The following is a 21,173-nucleotide window of genomic DNA, read 5'->3' as shown; positions in this document are numbered from 1 at the left end:
AAAATTAGCCAGACGTGGAGGTGCATGCCTGTAATCCCAGCTACTCGGGAGGCTGAGGCAGGTGAATCACCTGAATTCAGGAGGCGGAGGTTGTGGTGAGCTGAGATTGTCCCATTGCACTCCAGCCTGGGCAACAAGCAAAACTCTGCCTCAAAAAAAAAAAAAAGTCTTGATCAGACTAATTAATATACACATACTGAAGACTGCAACATTTTTTCCAATTCTTCTAAATGACTCTGGCAAAAACATTAATCACACGTATTTATCTGTTCCACTCTATGCATCTGAAAAACTAAAAAATCAAACACTTCCCTGATACGAATAAAGCTAACAGAATTGCTATAAAAAAGTCTCTAGATGTTTGCTGAATAATAGCTTAGATAATATTAACATTGTTTTTTAGAATGTAGCTACATTACTTCCATATTTGAGTAGTTCTGTTTATTGTACAGGGAAAAAAATTAAAAATCTCAATGGGTAGTTTTAGGCACTTCATTCATTAAATTCATGCCTACTGTTTATCAGACATTTACTTAGCAGGCATTAGTGTTACTCACTAATATTCCAGTTCTTCTTCTTTGAGGAACATAGTGAGGTTGCTCTTCCTCGTCTCTGTGAGGTTAGGTGTGGCTACGTCCCTTGCTTTGATCAATGAAATACAAGAGAAAGTAATGTGCCAGTTCCAAGCTGAAGCATCATGAGTCAGAGCATGGTTCACCATTTCCCACTCCCCTGCTAAGACAACTAGCCTCTATCCAGGCTTGCGGAGGCTTTGTTAGCCCATACTCCTGAATGAGGACAACATGGAACGAGGTCCTTGTCAACCCAAAGATTGTCTGTGGCCACTGAGATTTGGGGCTTCTTTGTTACTATGAGGATGCTAATCTTCATTAAGTGCCTAGTGTAAATCAGGTCCTGAGCTAGGCATTGGGAGACATACGGTAAGAGATATCATTTCCTGCCTTTACATAGCTTAGAGTCCAAAGGGAAAAACATACTTACGAACAAATAATTGCTATGCATTCCTTAATGGAGAGAACTGGTTGACAGGAAAAGGAACATGCAGTGGGGCGAATACAGTGAGAGCGGTAGTTTCGAGGAGGTTACAGTATAAAGAAATGGCAAAGAAGCCCATTGAAGGAAAGGGAATCTGACAGGTATTATTCAATAGCTCAATAGTAGCATAAAGCCACTTGCACACCTAAAATTCTGGGAGTTAAAGGATGTAAACAAACTTCCAAGCTCCTATTAGGTCAGACCACTGGTACATCCAACAAACATTCTATCTCTGATAGAATTAAAACAAAATCCATATAGGAAAAATCAGTAGTTTCTATAACACCGTTTTTTAAAATCCAGGACTGTAAGTCTCCTGGGATGAACTATATTTAATAATCCTGTATTTCTTGCTCATGGTTATCTAAATCTTTTTTCATCCCCACCACCATGTAAGATATGCCCTCCTGGGTCCAAGCAGCATGCCTCCCCTAAAAGTGATTTAACTTGGACAGTAATCCTGCCAGTGTTTAGGTGTGGCTACAAAAAAATCTCTGAGAGGTTAGAATAGGCAAAAATTAATGCCAGTTAGTAAGAAAGACTTTGCTTTGAAAGAAAAACATACAAAATGGGAAACAGAACTAAGTTAAGAGTATTCCCATAATATGCAGACACAGCAACCCAGAAAGCAAGCCAGGGCAGATGTCACTAAGCAGAATAAAAAGCTAGCACTTACACCAAAACTGCATTTTAAATATTTACTCCAACGTAAAGAATTGAAGGGGTTAATACCTCTTGTCAAAATGAATACTCAAAGGTTTGGCTTTTGACTCAGCAGTATAAGATACTGATGTTACTTTTTAGATAATAAAATACATTAATATACTCGAATCTGTTTGTAGTTGGAAATGCTACTTAACCACCTGACTAAAATATTACGAAAGTCTGTCCCCTCTCTATTTGGGCTAAAGAAACTATAGAGTATTAAACTACAATACAGATTCCCTACTACCCCAGAAAGTGCCACCACTTCTCCCCCTCTCCAACATACACTTTTTCTAAAAACCAATGATTACCAAAGCAGACTGGTTGGCCAAACAAATATAACAGCAGAATTTTCCAAAGTAGTGTTGGCTGAGAGATCAGCTTTACAAACTCTAGGGAAGCAACAAGCAGAATATTTGCAAATAATAAACCACATTTAGAAACAGCCACATGCACCATTTCTTCTTGGCTATGCATATCTGTAGAGGAAAGTCACAGATGACTGGGATAGCAGGATATTCCAGAGAAAATTTAAAGGGATATTCGTGTTTGTTACCCCATTTATTTTTTCTTTTAGTTCAAGCGTAGTGGTCCTGTTTAGGATGTGTAAAAGGTTGTGCATTTAGAGATTTACCATCAGATACAAATATGGAATCCATTCATTTTCCTGAGGCTTAGTTTACCTGCCACAGCTGAATGTATATGTATATTTGTTTCAAATTGATTTCTCTTAACCTTCAAATCAATTCAACTCAAAAGGTACAGAATAATTCCGATGGGTGACTTTTCTGACCCCATGAGGGACAACAATGGTTACTGATAGCTCTTGCCTTCCCTACTTCCAAAGTGGCCTTTTCATTTTAGGTGTGAGCAGGCCTAACCCCATTAGAAACTCCTAGGAAATGCGGACCAGTCATCAATTATGTACTCTGAATGAGGATTAGGGTGTGGGCAAGGAGAGAAGAGGCAGGAGGATGAAGAACACAGGGAAAGAGTTTGGTTTTAATTCCCTAGGCAATGAGAGTGGGAGGAATGCGATTGCACACATCAGAGACTGCAGCTGAGTGTAGAGGAAGAAAGCAGAGTTAGAGTTAGGATGGTGGGAGGTGAAGGAGAGCACACAAGAGGCATTGCCAAGGTGACAACAGGAGGGAAGGAAGTGGGGAAGGGAGGTCTGTGTTAACATGTGTAAGAGAGGAGGCAAAGAAGATGCCAAAGTTTACAGCCTGTCTTCTTGATCTATGCTGATGTGTTTGTTTTGGGTTTCCTGTATATTTTACGTAAACAAAAGAGAAGACTCAGTGAAACTATACAATCCCTGCATTATGTTACTGTGGAAGGAAAACAGTCCCAAAGGCCTTAATGGCTACATGCCTTATTACATGCGTATCCACAGAATGGGCTAGGAGAAGCGAATGCATCTGGTGCCCATCTGAGAGAAAAGGCAACACCGGGAAGTCTAAACAGGAAAGAAATTAATATATGTCAAAATGTTTGCATTTACTTTCAAATCCATTAATTAAATCCCCCCCAGTGCTCTTGTTATTTTATCACCTGAAACCTACTACATCACCTCATTAGAAAATGCTAAGAAGTCATGAAGAGATCGCTGGAAGGTACCCACAGAAAGTCACAATACTTTTTCCCTGGAAAATAAAATTACCTGAAAAATCAAATCAGGATCATTTTTAAAAGTTCTTTGGGAGATTCTTTTCTCTTTGGTACAATTCTGGTATCTGTTTTGAAATAAAATTCTCCAGCTTCATTTATATCAGATAGCACCAGAATGAAGCTGATCCCTCAAACTATAAACCACCAACAGTGAATTTATGATACTGTAGGGATCAGAGTTCCAAGATAATGAAAACACACCGAAGGAACAAAGGTTTTTTTGAGTTTTTTGGTTTGTTTGTTTTTTGTTGTTTGTTTGTTTGTTTGACAGGGTCTGTCACCCAGGGTGGAGTGCAGTGGCACAATCTTGCCTCACTGCAACCTCCGCCTCCCAGGCTCAAGCCATTCTCCCACTTCAGCGCCCCCAGTAGCTGGGACTACAAGCATGAGCCACCACACCTGGCTAATTTTTTTTTTTACTTTTTGTAGAAATGGGTTTTTGCCATGTTGCTCTGGTTGGTCTTTAAACTCCTGGGCTCAAGTAATCCACCTGCCTTGGCCTCCCACAAGTGCTAGGATTACAGGCGTGAGCCACCATGCCAGGCCAAGAACAAAGTTTTAAAAGCAAAGAAACAAATTTAAATGTCTGTTGTGTTGTATTGTGCCGTGTTGTGTTAGAGAAGAGGGACTTCAAGTCTGGCCTATATAAATGCAATTATCTAGGTAATTTACACCAAATGAGTATGGAGAATCCCCAAATTATACAACATATTACTTGTCATTTCACACTGTCATATAAAGACACTGCTTAGGATCATCCAATCAATATCGTAGGAATTAATGGAAGAGGGATCGACTGCAAGAGCAAGTGATAGAAAACTGTAAATCATTTCATATTATTGAGAAAATGCAGAGGGATTTACATTACAGAAGCAAATTCAGGAAAACTCATTTCAAAAAAAAAAAAATTGTGGGTCAAAACTTTCACTTTATAACAAAGTTTGAGTCTACACCCATGCCCTGCAAGAGCCATGGAACAGAGACCCTGACTTGGAGTCCACATTTTGTGGCAGACAGTGGTTGATGTCTGGTGTTCAAAGCTCTCCCCACACACTGGTGGTCCACAGGCTGGTCTCTTTCAGCACTGATGTTTACAATAAGATGATGTTATGAATAAAGCATGCACTGATGACATGTAATTGAATTCAGACATCAGCTTAGAGCAGTACTTCAGAAGCAGTGCCATTCTTTACATGAATTCTGTGGGGGTATTTCTGTGGCCACCAATGGCAGCAGATGGGGCCTGAGGGGAAGCTTTTAGAGGATTGAAGGGAAAAACAAATCTAGTTCAACCTGAAACTCCACGCTTTACAATGGACAACAATGGACACAAAAACTTGTCTCTTTTTCCACTAATCCCAACATCAAAACACAAGGAAGAGGGAGCTAATTATTAGAAGCTCCAGAAACAACCACTTCCTAGCAATATTCTCATTTCAAAAGTCAAAAAGCAGCCTATTTTCCTCATCCTCTGTTCTCCAAACACCATCCTCAGTTAAACCTTTAGTCCCCTCAACTCCCCCTCTGCAAACAGACCTAGCTACTTCACAAATATTTCCTTTCATTCTTATATCCTCCTCAACCTCCTCTATCTCTGCAAACAAGCCTCACCTGTCCACATATCCCCAAACCCATCTGCAAACACCCCCCCTAAGCAAATAGCCCCAGATCCTCTCTCCTTCCAATGCCATTCCCGACAGTTTCTGCAGCCATCCGTAACCCTGGATCTTCCCACTATCTCAATATGTCTCCTTAGAACTTCCTCTTCTCCCACTCACTCATCCTGGCTTTCTAACCTCTGTTCCTTTAAAACTCTTCCTCCACACACAAGATTTTATATTCCACAGCAGAGAGAGAAAAAAGCCTGTTTGTTAGTACGCATAGTCCCCTTATTGTTCTGTTTTGCAAATAAACACAGCAGCAAATGGATTCCAACTCCTCTTCCTTTGCACCATGTTCTTTGTCACTCAAAGACCTGCCTGTTTGAGCAAAATAATTATTACCCAACTAGATACATGTAGGTAGGTGGATAATCTCCAAGGAGGATGTTTACAATTATCAAAAAGATCCAAAAAAGCAGTTCCACGGGAAGAAATGTATTTTAATGGTAAAATAAGGAGGCTTGTTTATTCTTTCAGAATGAGGCTATTACAACAGGCAGCTGTAAATCCTAATGTGTGTAGACACGCACAAGTACACATACACTCATAGAGACAGACACACATGCTGTCCACATGCCTACAGTGGCCTAAAACACACAAAGGCTTTTTCTGACTGCCAATGGGGACTCTTCAGAATTCAGACAACAAGACACAGCCTCAGAATTCACCAGGTGCTGGGAGTGATGTGTGGCAGGGCTGGAGAGAAAGGTGACGGTCACTGGGGACCAGAACGTGGCTGCGATGTCTCAGGACACCGATTACACGGTTGGTTTCTTGCTTTTCTTTTCCTTTCTTTTTCCTTTTTCTTTTCTTTCTTTCTTTTTTTTTTTTTTTTGAATTTTTACTTTATCATATTCTAAAGATATCTAAAGGAAGAAGTAAGGAAGACCATTAGGGAAAGAACAAAAGACTCAAATGATGCTACAGGAGGGAAAAGGGGCCCAGAAGGAAGTGGAGAGTGATAGGGGATAATGAGAACATTAAGTGCAGATGGAAGGAGTAGAGCACAATATAAAAGAAGTTCCAGCTTCTTCCTGTTACAATAAAAGAGTGTAACCCCAGGCTACCATTCCCTTCTGTTATCCCTAGCTGTATTGAAGACTGAGCTCTGTCAAAAAAGAAGAAAAAAAAAATTCCAGATGGTATTCGAAGGTTCCTATAAGTAATCACAATCAACAGCAATAACCATATTTCAAATGAGGATCTTCATCTCCTGTGCGCAGGCTACTTTTAAATCAGTCTACATAGTTTTACATTAGGAATTCTTAGAAATCTTATAGGTCTCTTGGTAAGGAGGGTAAGCCATCAATCATAGGGATTTTTAAAAAAGTTTTGTGTTAGTCCCTTGAGTAAGACTAGTCTGTAGGAACTTAAAAATATTCTTTAGACTCTGCAAGTAATTTAGCTGCATGTTCCCTGTGATAACTCTCTTCAGCCAGTGAGGAGGACAGGTTGGAGGAGGACAGAAAGCAGAAGCAACCTCAATAAACTTTTGAGTCATTAGTTTCCTCACACTTGCAAAATTTCTTTCTTTTACATAAATCATCAAGATGTGCTTTTTATCAATTAGACTCACATTTGTTTTGTTAAAGCAGCTTTAGCAATATTTAAAGAAGAGACACTGTCAATAAGTATTGAAGTACATACATATATATATATAAATTCAGCTCAACACAAATTCAAAGTATGCTGTCTCTGATTACAGAAAATACAAGGAAGAGAATAATATGGTTTAAAAAAAAAAAAAAACAGAGATGCAATTACCTAATTCTAAAACATGGGAAAGTCCCCAGTGGTGGGAGGGGGGTGGGGGGAAGACTCATGAATAATCAAATGGCAAGGGAAAAAGAAAAAAAAAAAAACAAGAGGAAGAGAGAAGTATTCTCGATTAAAGACATTGAGGGGACATACCAATTAAATGCAATGTGTGGACATGGTTTTGGATCCTGTTTGGAACAAACCGTCAGTTTTTTAAAATGTATGAAGCCAGGCAAGGTGGCTCAGGCTCATAATCCCAGCACTTCAGGAGACTGAGGCATGAGGATTGCTTGAGCCCTGGAGTTTGAGACCAGCCTGACCAACACAGCAAGACCTCATCTCTACAAAAATTTTAAAAATTAGCCAGGCATGATGGTGCATGCCTGTAGTTCCAGCTACTCAGGTGGCAGAGGCAAAGATAGAGGCAGGTGGATCACTTGAGCCCAGGAGGTCAAGGCTGCAGTGAGCCATGATCATGCCACTGCACTCCAGCCTGGGTGATGCAGCAAGATCCAGTAATTTTTTTTTTAAGTATATGCCGGGAGCAGTAGTTCAGGCCTGTAATTCCAGCACTCTAGGAGGCCGAGGCAGGCAGATCACTTGAGCCCAGGACTTCGAGACCAGCTTGGGCAACATGGCGAGACCCCATCTCTACAATATATACAAAAATTAGCCAGGCATGGTGGCACAAGCCTGCAGTCCCAGCTATTGGGGAGGCTGAGGTGAGAGGATCTCTTGAATCTAAGAGACCAAGGCTACAGTAAGCCAAGATCATGCCACTATACTCCAGCCTAGGTGACAGAGCAAGATCCTGTCTCAAAAAAATTAAAATTAAAATTAAAAAAAGACATATGAAATAATCAGAGAATTTGAGACTGGAAAATGGATGATAATGCTGTGATTTTTTTTTTTTTTTTTTGAGATGGAGCCTCGCTCTGTTGCCCAGGCTGGAGTGCAGTGGCACAATCTTGGCTCACTGCAACTCCCGCCCCTCCAGGTTTAAGCAGTTCTCTGCCTCAGCCTCCAGAGTAGCTGGGATTACAGGCGCGTGCCACCACGCCCAGCTAATTTTTTTGTATTTTTAGGAGAGACGGGGTTTCACTAGCTTGGCCAGGCTGGTCTTGAACTCCTGACCTCATGATCCACCTGCCTCGGGCTCCCAAAGTGCTGGGATTACAGGCGTGAGCCACCGCGCCCAGCCACTGTGATTTTTAAGTGTGATGATGATATATCTTAAAAATACTCTTAGAGTTACATTGTAAATTATGAATGAAATACAATGATGTTTGGAATCTGCTTTACAGCAATGCATGTTTTGGGGTAAAACGAGGTTTACAAATGAAACAAGACTAGAATATATAAATAATTGTTGAAGCTGGGTGATAGGTACATGGATCTTTATTATTTTATTATTATTTAGTGTATATTTAAATTTTTGTGTAGTTTAATATTTTTCATAATAAAATATCTTTTTAAAAAGCTACAAGCATTCTGCAAGTCAACATCAAATAAAATGTATATACTGACTTAAAAATTATAGTAGCTGACTTTACAAAGAAGGTTGGGGTCATATCACTGGCTCCTAGCTGATTTTTTTTTTTTTAAGTATAAAATACTAACTCTTTATCATACTGAATTAAGTTCCTAAAAACTGATACATGTATTTTTAAGTACCTGGGAGAAGTTTGAAAGCAAATACATTTTCAGGAAAACAAGTAAGCAGGCCATCACATTTAAGATATTCGCTGCTGCCCATCTTGCTTGGCTTACCTTAACTTTCTGTGTTCTTATTGGGTAGCTAGATTATGTAAATATTATAACCTTTACAATTGAAAAGAATAAAATGATGATGCACAAAAAAAAAAAAAAAAAAAGAAAGTGGCTGACATGCCGCCTCTGTCCTACCCCATATTTCCTTGGGCCCCTACATTTCATTACAATTTTCTTTATGCTGAGAGATTAATGAATGAGGGCTTGTCTGGAAGTTGTTATACAGATGACTCAGGTCCTCGAGCTCGCTCATGTTGGGTAGAATTAGCCTAATATTAACCTAATATTCTCTCTGGGGCGTGAAGACTCAAAACTTAAGTGAACAGGATAGTTTAAAAGGGAGTTAGCTGAACAACCAGTCTGACTAGTTGCTTAAAGACAGTCTTTGGATCTTTAGATAGAATCCTAAAATATCAGCGAAAGTCCAGAAGCCCCTCTAGAAGAGTCTTCAAACGTATGAGGTAGCTCTCCATACGTCCTCAAACCTGGTAGACACCAGAAAGGTTTTTTTCATCCTGCACTCCTAAATTTTGGTGTTCCTTAAAAATTGAGTAAAGACAGTAACAGGTATCTGTGAGTTATTTTACTATTTTGAAAGCCAAACTGAAACTATACATCTAACTAAAATAAATATAAATACACACACACACACACACACACAAAAAGATATTCGCAAGATAACGTTAGGTGGGGTAGCTAAGTTTCAGCACTTTGTGCCCAAATAATGATTTCGTCATAAAGTTGACACGTAAAAGCATTCACAAAAACTGTCAAACCCTCCATATCAAGACTTTCAGCCTCAATTAAAAGGTTAAAATAGACACACACACACACACACACACACAAACACACACACCCCTTAGAAATGTATGTTAAGGAAGAGACTAACATACTTTGAATATTTTACAGTTCTGTTACTGCTTCTCTGAAGCTGGAGGAGATCTTTAGGTCAAGTTCTTCATAGAATCCTAACCAAGGATTCTGACCAAGTCCCCCGTAAAGCTGTAAGGGTCTTCCTTTATTATGTGATCACCCAGTGAAGAGGAGAATCATGGGATAACTCAGAGGTCCTGAATTCTGTGTGTACTGTACTTCAGATACTCTTCTTGAACCACAGGAGTGCTACATGAAAAAGCACCCTCTGATCTTTTGATCTCAAAGCTAATTTCAAGCAAGAGAATTATCAACCTGGGGATCATATGTGGATAAAGATGCTCTCTCGACCCTGAAACCACCTCCGTGGACTTGAACTGGAAGCTGACGAGAGTGTATGGGAGGGAAACTCTCCGATCTTGCCGCCATCCTGCCCCATCCCACACTACTCATCAAAAGACACTCCCTTAAGAGTAATATTCAATTTTTCCAACGTAACATTCCCCAGACCTATATACTTGCTGGAATTACCATTCCCTAACCCAAGATTTATGAATTGGGAATAGTCATAGTCTAAACAGGCTCACAAGAGGTGGAACAAACACAGGTCAACCACATCTTCCATGTTTGTAATACATTTCGCTCTAAATCAAAAACTGAGCGGGTGCAGCTGGGCTTGGTGGCTCATGCCTGTAATTCCAGCACCCTGTGATGCTGAGGTGGGCGGATCACTGGAGGTCAGGAGTTTGAGACCAGCCTGGCCAATATGGCGAAACCCCATCACTACTAAAAGAACAAAAATTAGCTGGGTGTGGTGGTGCATGCCTGTAATCCCAGCTACTCGGGAGGTTAAGGCAGGAGAATCACTTGAACCTGGGAGGCCGAGGTTGCAGTGAGCTGGATCGTGCCACTGTACTCCAGCCTGGGTGACAGAGCAAGACCCTGTTTCTTAAAAAAAAAAAAAAAAAAAAAAAATTGAGTGGGTGGGGTAAGTTTCTAAAATATTGTAAAGTAAAAATAATAATTATGATAATATCATATCTTCATCACTTAGCAGTTGAGTATGCTGAATGAGTATTATAAGACACTTACTTTTTCCCTTCCATGCTATCTGCCTTTTGACCACTTATTGCTTGAAAGAAGGGAAAGTACTTAAACAAGTCGAGATAAATAAACAATTGACTAAGTTTAATTTAATTTTAATCAATGCTGCCTTTTATAACTCCGGCCAAAAGATCTAATAAAGGAAATGGTTACATTAGGATGTTATTTTTATTTCAGTGGCCAATCTAGTAGAAAGAACACTGAGGCCGCCAGGGAAGTGAATCGGAAGATCCATCCTAGTTCTGGTTCTGCTAACAGAACTAAGATCTGGAGCACGTCAATTCGCCTGTCTTCGTTTTGCTTTAGCAGGAGTTTCTCCATATTCAAAATAGTGAGGGTGAATTACATGTTCTTTCTGCTCCAACTTTCTGGACTCCCACAGATACTGGTTAAACAACACAGGAGTGCTCATTATATAATGCAGGAAATGGAAATGACCACAGAACAGAAATAGTTTTAGTGATAAGGTGGCAGCTACCTAATTGGGAAAAGATTTCACTGGCACTGTTGCCCATGACATTCCAAAGGCATGGTAAATTGTTTCAGCATAACATAGTGGAGAAAAGGCCTGGTCAGAGTTATGTTAATGTAATATAATATGGGTATTTCATTCAGCATGATGCATAAGAAAGGTTTTGTCTGCATTCCCATGGCTTGCAGTTTCCTTAATAAATCTTAAACTGTTTTTGAAAAGCTACTTCTGCAATGACGTAAGCAGTGAGGCAGCCAGATATCACTTCTCAATCCCCTGTGAATATCTCTTGGCTGTGCAGCACTATTCACACTGGATCTGCACTGGTCAAAAGAATGTAGGAGCTGGGTTTCCTCTGCTTTTATCTTTCCTTGTTTTAGCAGTAGGGTGGTCAAGAAAGAAATCTCGGAAAACTCTTGTAATCTTTAACTTTTTTGCTATTTCATAGGCTAGTTCCATGAACATACTGCCATCTAGGGCAGTCACATGCAATGCGCAAACAAAACATTCTAAGATGATCAACACCAATTCCCACTGAATTAGCAGTAAGTCTCAGAAAAAGCTGACCTGGCTTAAGGCCATCGATAAATAGTGGCATATACAATATTTTCTTTCCTTTTAATTTGTAAAGTAAGGAAAGGCACTTCATCTAATAAAATCAGCCCAACACACTAAACAAGTATCTTCTGTAAAAGTCCTCTCAAAAACTTTTTGACTAACTAACCTTGTTACTCTATATCTTATTAATCTTTGTATAGCAATTATCTACAATCTCTAGGTTTCCCACACATCAGTAAAATGATTTTTACACTTGGGTTTCTCTTATTGACCACTAGTTGCTATAGACAACCATCTTGCCTTTAAAGCAGATACAGCACGAAGCTTCTTTTCTGCAATGTCTAAGAAACATCCTTAAACGTCATGAAAACAACTGTAAGCAAATTAACTCCCGGAAGGTTCAAATTCCTGGATGAACATAGAGATAAGTTCTGCCTGGCTAAATGTTTACTTGGAAGGGATTTGAAAACCTGAGCTACCAATTTTGGTTGTATTTATTTTCAAAAGACAAGTTACTTTAATCAAATCCCAATAAATATTTTTAACCAACAGTTATTTTTTAAAAAATTATTCCTGTCTCCTCTCCCATCATCTGAAAAACAGTAACAAGAATGGCCAGATAAAAGGTGATGATGAAAAGACTGCTACACCTCTTTTGCCTAGTACCTGCAGGGGGGCAGATCCCTTAAAAGGGCCATCACTCTTGAGTCATTTCTAAATATATTACTATGTACTTGGCTTTGCGGTGCACCCGTTGGCTAGCTGTCAAAATGATAAGAAACTATCTTAACACTTCCAGAGGTTTTATGTCTTCCACCAAAGGCACACTAAAAACTTGCCCACATGGCCAGAACCTGTCAGATTTGAGCATTAGATAAAATAACTACCACAGCAGGACCACCTGGCACCCAGAACTAGAATCCATGATCATGAGCCTAATGGTTAACCATAGCAATGTAAACAGGACAGTACACATGTTTGTAATTAATCAGGCTATGGGGTACAACTTTTCTGATAATCAAAAACTCATTGAGATAACTCCTTTCTATAAACAGAGCCATTCACAAATACCCTGCTTTTCAAACTCTCCCAAGTAATTAACAATAACTTTCTTTACTATCATTTTCTTTCCCATTAGGTAAACACACGGAATGGTAGAGACTGTGGGTACAAGAGAAAGTGCAATAGAACAGGAGGCTTGCAGATTCTGCTGCTATCTAACCCAGTTAGTCGGTTGGAGGGAATAGATTCTGATAAGAGGATTTCTAAGGTTCCTTTTACCCCCATAGTTATTTTGTTCTACATGCTGAAGGAAGAGCTAAGCTTGAATTGTCTTCTGATTCTTAATCATAGTTCTATGCAATTGAATTTATATTAGATATCCCCTCATCAGCTTATGAATTTGAATTTTCCCCACAATGTCCCCAACGCTTGCTCATTTCCGTATGTGCCAGGTGTCTTTTTTTCTTCCATACTCAGGAGGACTCTGTTATTCTCCCTTCTGTCCACGCCAACCCTATCCATTCATGTACTCTACTTTTAACCGATAAGGCAGGGAGGGACAGAAAATCTCAAATGTTGTTTTGTACCTGGATTCAAAAGCAACATCTGCTATGTCTATGGAACCATCTGTTGCCCACTTTGCCATGGAAAGGATGGTGCAGGCATCAGAAGTGGAGTGTCACAGGTCATATAATGGAATTACCCCTTTCTGGAACGGGGGCACCCAGGCATGTGCCCCACACTCCCTATGGCTAATGCCGCCCCTCCCCCGCCGAAGCATTTATTTATTTTCTCACAGGGTATGGTGCTTTGAAACTTTCACATAAGGTCAGATCCAGTGTGTTTTGGTTTTTGTTCCCATTTGCCTGAATCTCTATTTAAAATGTTTCAACTCCTGGGTTGTACCTAGAACTTTGTCTGCCTGCCGTTAGCTCACTTGAGACCTTATGAGTCCTGAAGTTCTGAGTGTCTCAGTTTTTTACATCTATGAAAAGAAGGGGTAGAAATTAAGTGATCTCTGAGGCTCCCTTGTGCTCTAATGCTCCCAAATCCCATGACTTTAATCCAACTCAAAGTTGTCAATGAACACAAGTTCCTGGACCTCTATGGTATACTAAGACTCTAAATGGCAAGGACAAAAGAATCTGCTGCCCACAAAACGGCTTCTATGATAAGGGTCTCTTGTTTAACACAGTTAAACAAGTTTCTTGAGGATCTAAATTAGATTAAGATCCCTAATCTTGTTAACCTACTCCCCCAGGCAATACTCTAGTGCAGGGCTTGGCGCTGCATAATTGTTTTTGTGTCCCATGCATGGCGGGATGCTGAACCGCATCCCAGGCCTCTACCCACTATATGGCAGTAGCACTCTACTCCTGTCAGTGGTTACCACCAAAAATACCTTGCCAATATCCCCTGGGGGCCAAAATCCCCTCTCCCATTGAGAACCACAGCTCCAATGTACATTAGGACTTTAAGATAAAGGGCATCACTTCAGTGTTTTTGTTTCAAAAGAGTGACATTTACACAATCAACAATTAAGTACACCAAGACTTTACAGATAGATTTATAAGGCACAGGTACTCCACCTAGAAAATGTACAAAGCCACTGTCACTCCAAGTCATCCACAGCACCACAGCACTGCCTCCCTGCTAAGGGTTGAAAATTAGGATATAAAGTCATAACGTTAACTACTCTTTTAAAAACATTTAAAAGGAGACCGGGTGTGGTAGCTCATGCCTGTAATCCCAGCACTTTGGGAGGCCCAGGCAGGCGGATAACCTGAGGTCAAGAGTTTGAGACCAGCCTGACCAACATGGCAAAACCCTGTCACTACTAAAAATCCAAAAATTAGCCAGGCGTGGTGGCAGGCGCCTGTAATCCCAGCTCCTTGGGAGGCAGAGACAGGAAAATGGCTTGAACCAAGGAGGCAGAAGTTGCAGTGAGCCGAGGTAACTTCTCCAATGCACTCCAGAGTCAACCCTTGCTTACAGACCTCAAAACGGAGTTTTGAAGAAAATAGTGAAAACTAGAGGTTGGTTAATCACTTTGGCTTATTTTGTCCTCTCTTGCACACGCACACAAACACACAGGGTAAATAAAATGTTTCTGGAAAGGCTGCTAACGAATTTCAGCTTGGTCACAGTCCTTGAAGATAGGAGTGAGCAAGCTCTTAGTCCAACTTCCTAAGTATCTTTTCCTCCCCATTTCAAACAGGAATCCAGGCGACACCCATGGCAGTCGATCTCAACACCAAAAGAACAGCAGCTGCCAGCTGCATACAACAGATTGAGGCCTGCAAATTGACTGCAATGATGACTACTCTTAACCAGACATCTCATTTTTCCACTTGTGACAGGCTGAGATCTGCAAACCTCTGGGTCTCAAGAGGTGAAGGCTACATTAGCCAACTAAGAGCAAAAACTCAACTCTTCCTTGTCATTAAAGCATTTGCCAGTTATAAATGGTTTGGAGACTTTACAGAATTTAAGTGCATGTAATGTTTAAATTTCCCTATTAAATGTAAGAGGCAAAGAAAATCCTTTTAAATAACTAAGCAGAGGATATGAAAGGGGAGCCAAGAATAGACACAACTGTTACTTTTCAAAGAACCTTCGCTCTTTATTCAAACAAATATTTACACAATTGAAGGCAACGGCAAGGGAGATATAGCCATTCAGTTAAAATAGTGGGCAACTCTAACGGTTTATTTATCCCAAATCCGACTGTTCTGTTGCTATCCTACCAGGAACCAAGAATTCAAGTGTTCACAGGGCAAAAGTTTAACCTTCTGAAACTGTGGACTTCATTTAGATCTCTCCCAGCCGAATTCAAACTTTAGAATCCCAGAGACATATCTCGAACGCCCAAATTAAACCAAACTAGGAAGCTTAAAATTACACGTCCAAAATTTGAAAATCTACATCTGTAACTTACACGTTCATATTACGAAGGGAAATGTGGCTGACAAATATTTACACTAAAAAGACTCCACATTTTTATGCCTCGTCTAGTTACACTCCCAGCTGTGCCTGGCTATGACTAGCTGTGCATTCTAGAGCTCTTTAGAGCTACTTCAGAGTTGCAGGATAAAGATTTCTAGGGAAGAGGGCAGGGCCAGGCGCCCGGAGAATTTCCAGCCACGGGCTAGTTTACTAAGAGAAAGAGCTGCGGGCGTCTCTCCCTCTTTTACATAAGAAAGGTAAGTGAGGAACCGCGAAGCAGTTTGACTTCCCAAGCTCTTTCAAACAGGAAACCCCAACCCTGGGAGGGACAGCCGGTCAGCCTTTTAATTTCCTGATGGTGGCGGGAGTTAGCCAGGTCCTCGGCGCTTTAGTAAGTGATGACTGCTAGGGCTAAGTTATTAAACGAACCAGCAAACAATTCAGCTGCGCCTCCGCCGCGCAGGGCGCTGGAGAAACAGAGGGTTAAAATACTCCCCAAGCCTTCCAGCTGCTATCTCTAGGGGTGCCGAGACGGCCACACTATAAACTTTCAGGGGGGTCAAAGGCCAAATGGGAATCAGCCGCTCTTGGCTGTTAAAGCTTGTGAGGTTCACTCTTGAAAGAAAGTGGAACTAGAAGCGCAGCCAGCCAAATATTTGAGGGGAGGGAGTCTTCTCTGAATCCCGCGCCCTACACCAACCAGCAGCGGACCTTCTCTTTCTCAGGGAGCTCTCCCAAGGATCCCCATCCCTCTCTCCATGTGCATTCCAGAGTTGTTGGAAAAAGTTACCCCCAGTTCCCCCACATCGTGCCTGTTTCCTACAATCACTCTGGAAGCATCTCCCCTACTAGACAGACACTTCCACCGCGGGATCCCCTCAACCCCCCGAGAGTCATGCACAACGGGGTTCGCCACCCCCCCTCCCTCGCCCCACCTGCGCAGCTTGGGCACTGCCGACCCCAGCCTGGGCTTTTGTCCCTACAGCCTGTAAAGAAGCAAAGAAACTCTGCGCCCGCGGAGCCCACTCACCGTCTCATCTTTCCTCCAAACCGCCGCTCTACGCTGGCGCCGCCGCCCTAGCGCCTGGCCCTTGCCCCCGCCTACCCTGTCTCCGTCCGTGAGCCTGCCGGCCCCTCCTGACTCGCGGTGAGGAGTCAGCGCGCCCCTCCTCGGCCCGGCCAGCCACTGCCTCCTCTCCGCCCCCAACCCTCCGCAGCGCAACCGGCGGCAACCAACTTGGGCGCGGGGGAGGCAGTGTCCCTGGGGCGCACTCCTGGCACACGGAGTCGGCGCCACCCCCTCCTTCCGGGCGACCACCGCCGCCTCCTCACCTGGCCACCGGTGTGGCCCGTTCCCGGAGGCGAGAGAAGGCAGGCTCGCTCCTTACGCCACGCCACACCGTCGGGCCCCCCTCGGGCCGTAATGGTGGGCTCCGCGCGGCTGGGTCCGGCACCCCTGACCCCCTTTGTAACCACCGCAGCGGGCACCCAGGGAGTTAGAGCAACGAAGTTGGTGACCTACCCCGCTCCCTGGCAGTATGCTGTTGGGGCTTTCACGGCTGCCGGAAGGGCCTGGCTTTTTGCCCCATCACTGGGCGCCAGCTTCTCAAAGCTACGTTCACAGCAACGCACTAGGGACTTTTGTAGCAGGCTTTTTTTAAGAGCTGAAAGAAGGGCGGGAGGGTTTACGTCCTCGGGTGATGATTTCCTTAACCGACAGCGAAGTATCTATTAGGAAACTCCAGGTGACCGCACCTCCTTCTGACAGTTCACCCCGGGGCAAGTTTACCAGATGCGTCAGAAAGCAGGTTTGCAAAATCCTCAGAGAACAGCCTCAGCGAAGGACGGGGGTCAGGAGGGTTTTAAACTCATTCTGATTTCCTTGCAATCACATCTCTTGAAAATTTTAGTATTTTCCCCAATATTTTTGTGAGTTGCTGTAACCAATGAAAACAATGCTGATGGAGATGTTCACCAGCCAATGCTTTACTGGAAGTCAACGAATGAGACCGAGGGTGGCCCATAATCGATCTCGGCACGCGGAAATGTGAACCTCTTCCAAGGTCTGGGCGAGTCTCTAGAGTTACACAGATGAAGGACATTGGCCCACGAGAATCTCACACCAGCAAAGAAGAGCACAACGAAGTGCAAATTACTTATGATCATTGTGGCTTTGGGCAAGTTGTTGTAGCTCCCAGCAACAATTTCTTCCCCTAAAGTGCAGCAATAAACGATACTGATGCTGCAGGGCAGCTAATAAGCTTCTGAATAATATATGCAAAGTACCTGACACCATGAGCATAACTCAGTATACTGTCACTGAAGAAATAGCTTATTTAATGCACTTTTCATATGTACAAGTAAAAGTTGGACTTTTAATTTTAGGGAGAGCCTTACCTACGGAATGCCTTTTTAAAATTTTTTTTTAAATTATTTAAGTTCTGGGATACTTGTGCAGAACGTTCAGGTTTATTACATAGGTATACATGTGCCATGGTGGTTTGCACCCATCAGCCCTTCATCTAGGTTTTAAGCCCCGCATGCATTAGGTATTTGTCCTAATACTTTCCTTCCCCTTGTCCCCCATCCCCCAACAGGCCTGGGTGTGTGATGTTCCCCTCCCTGTGTCCATATGTTCTCATTGTTCAACTCCCACTTATGATGAGAACATTCGGTGTTTGGTTTTCTGTTCCTGTGTTAGTTTGCTGAGAATGATGGTTTCTAGCATCTCCATGTCCCTGCAAAGGACATGAACTCATTCTTTTTTATGGCTGCATGGTATTCCATGGTGTATATGTGCCACATTTTCTTTATCATTGATGGGTATTTCGGTTGGTTCCAAGTCTTTGCTATTGTGAACAGTGCTGCAATGAACATATGTTTGTATGTGCCTTTATAGTAGAATGATTTATAATTCTTTGGGTATATACCCAGTAATGGGATTGCTGGGTCAAATGGTATTTCTAGTTCTAGATCCCTGAGGAATCGCCACACTGTCTTCCACAATGGTTGAACTAACTTACACTCCCTCCAACAGTGTAAACGTGTTCTCATTTCTCCACATCCTCACCAACATCTATTATCTCCTGACTTTTTAATGATTGCCATTCTAACTGGTGTGAGATGGTATCTCATTGTGGTTTTGATTGCATTTCTCTAATGACCAGTGATGATGAGCATTTTTTCATATGTTTGTTAGGAGTGTCTGGTTTTTCGGAAGAATTTTTTTCCCTGTCCTGAGTTTTTGCCCTGCAGAAGCATACATACACTCATCAATCCAACAGTTAAACAGTTAAGTGCTCCAACAATGTTCTTTTCTCGCCCACGTCATCTCTTTCCTCCTCTTTTTTGGATCATCCCCATGAACATAACATCATTTTATTTCCTTTACCCTGGAATTTTTTTCTTTTCTCTTTTTTTTTGAGACAGGGTCTCACTTTGTCACCCAGGCGGGAGTGCAATGGCATGATCATAGCTCACTGCAACCTTAACCTCCTGGTCTCAAGTGATCCTCCCACTTCAGCCTCCATGAGGTGCAGACCACCATGCCCAGCTAATATTGAATGTTTTGCAGAGATGGGGTTTCGCCACACTGCCCAGACTGTTCTTGAACTCCTGGGCTCAAGCAATCTGCCCACCTCCGCCTCCCTAAGTGTTGGGATGACAGGCGTGAGCCACTGTGCCCGGCCTCCTGCTTCCCCTTTATCACTCACTTAGCCCCTGCCACAATGGCCTCCTAGACTAGATTCCTAGGTAAATACGTTCCATCACAGGGCCTTTGTTCTAATTGCCCTCTCTGCCTAAAATTCCCTCCTCCCAAGTAGCTGCATGGTTCACTCCCTCACTTCCTTCAAGACACTGTTCAGTGTCACTGTGTTGCTCAGGCCTGCTCTGACCACTCTACTTAAAGTTTAAAATGTGTTTTCCATACTACTTAAATTTATTTTTTGACAAAGTCACCACATTCTATTACATTGTAAAATGTACTTTTAAAATTATGTTTATTGTCTATCTCTCCTTGCTAGACTGTAAGGCAGGCAGGCAGGCAGGCAGAGAGTATTGCCTGTTCTCTCCAGTGCTATATCCCTAGTGTGCCTAGAAGGATGCCAGACATGTAAATGGTGCTCAAGAATAAATGATGGCTTTGATCCAAAGCACTGTGTTGCAAACATTTCCTTGCCTTGAGCAATGCCAGAAATACACTTGACTACATAGACATCTTAGAGACAACTTTTCTCCCTTCAGAAGATCTAAGGAGAATGCGCACCAACACAGCATATTTAGAATGGCCATAATTAGATTGCCAATATTTATGTCTAAGGAAAAAGTAGCTAAATTTATTGAGAGCAACAATTACTATCATATAGGTATCCGGTATTCTTCGAAATATAGGACAGTATTAGTTGATGCAACAACCCTATGACAGTTATTGTTACTACTCCCATTTTATAAGTGAAAAAAGGATCACAGAGAAGTCAATTGTCACTCAGGTAATAAGTTGGTAGGGGCAGAATTTGAGCACTTGTTCTTGAGTTCATTGTCTTTAATGCTACCTTCTACCTCTTTCCTAAGTATGAATGTTACTAGAGGACATGTCTGTATAATGAATAATCCCTAATTACTAGACAAAAAGTAATCCTCACTGGCCTCCCTTCACTGCCTTGTTTTATCTGCTGGCATCTCTGTCTCATTATAGCCAAGCTCCTAGAAGGCAAAGGGAGTCATTTTATTCATATTTGTATGAATCATACTCCAAGACTTATACATGGAAGGGACTGAAAAAGTATTCATTGAATGTGACTTTTTCAAGTGACTAAACCCAGCAAAGTTTCCCATTCCTGATGAGTTAGAGTGGTTTTCAATAGCTTTCATAAGGCCATAGCGGCCTGAAGATAGACGAGACCACCCTGAAGGTGCAAGTGTTAAATTAGATAAATTCAGTCCAGGCTCAGTGGCTCACACCTGTAATCCCAGCACCTCGGGAGCTGAGGTAGCAGGATCGCTTGAGACTAGAAGTTCCAGAGCAGCCTGGCCAACACAGCAAAACGCTATCTCTACTAAAAATACAAAAATATTAGCCCGGCATGGTGGTGCACCATCTGTAGTCCCAGCTACTCGGGAGGCTGAGGTAGGAGAATCACCTGAGAATTCAAGGCTGCAGTGAGCCATGATTGCACCACTGCACTCTAGCCTGGGTGGCAGAGTGAGACCTTGTCTCAAAAATAAAAAACTAACAAACAAACAAAAAAACCAGACAAATGCAAATGCAGACCCCAACATCTATAGAAAGCACTCAACAAAGTACAACTGTTATCGTTATTATTATATTACCAGACTTTCTTTTAGTTAGGATGATAGAAAGAAAGAAAGAAAGGAAGGAAGGAAGGAAGGAAGGAAGGAAGGAAGGAAGGAAGGAAGGAAGGAAAGAGGAAAGAAAGAAGGAAGGAAGGAAGAAAGGGAGGGAGGGAGGGAAGGAGGGAGGGAGGGGGAGAAAGAAAGAAAAAGAAAGAAAGAAAGAAATAGAGGAAGGAAGGAAGGAAAAGAAAGAGAAAGAGAAAGAAAGAAAGAAAGAAAGAAAGAAAGAAAGAAAGAAAGAA

At 42.0% G+C, this 21,173-nt stretch overlaps 1 protein-coding gene across 2 annotated transcripts in view; it reads right to left on the bottom strand.

Annotated features, from left to right (window-relative positions):
* Positions 1 to 21,173, bottom strand: part of PHLDB2 (pleckstrin homology-like domain, family B, member 2) — a 245,392-nt gene that overhangs the window by 109,237 nt on the left and 114,982 nt on the right. The window contains exon 1 of one of the 2 annotated variants that reach the window (XM_011932763.1): positions 16,909 to 17,294. The exons of the other annotated variant lie outside the window; for it this stretch is intronic. The gene's annotated coding sequence lies outside the window, so the exon portion shown is untranslated. Of the gene's footprint in view, positions 1 to 16,908; positions 17,295 to 21,173 lie in introns of those variants that run through there. 2 annotated transcript variants of the gene reach the window in all.

The sequence above is a fragment of the Colobus angolensis genome, unplaced genomic scaffold (assembly GCF_000951035.1).
Source record: "Colobus angolensis palliatus isolate OR3802 unplaced genomic scaffold, Cang.pa_1.0 Scaffold98, whole genome shotgun sequence".
Classification (NCBI taxonomy): domain Eukaryota; kingdom Metazoa; phylum Chordata; class Mammalia; order Primates; family Cercopithecidae; genus Colobus; species Colobus angolensis.
The sequence above is the reverse complement of the archived record's forward strand: the minus strand, read 5'-3'. Positions and strand labels throughout refer to the sequence as shown.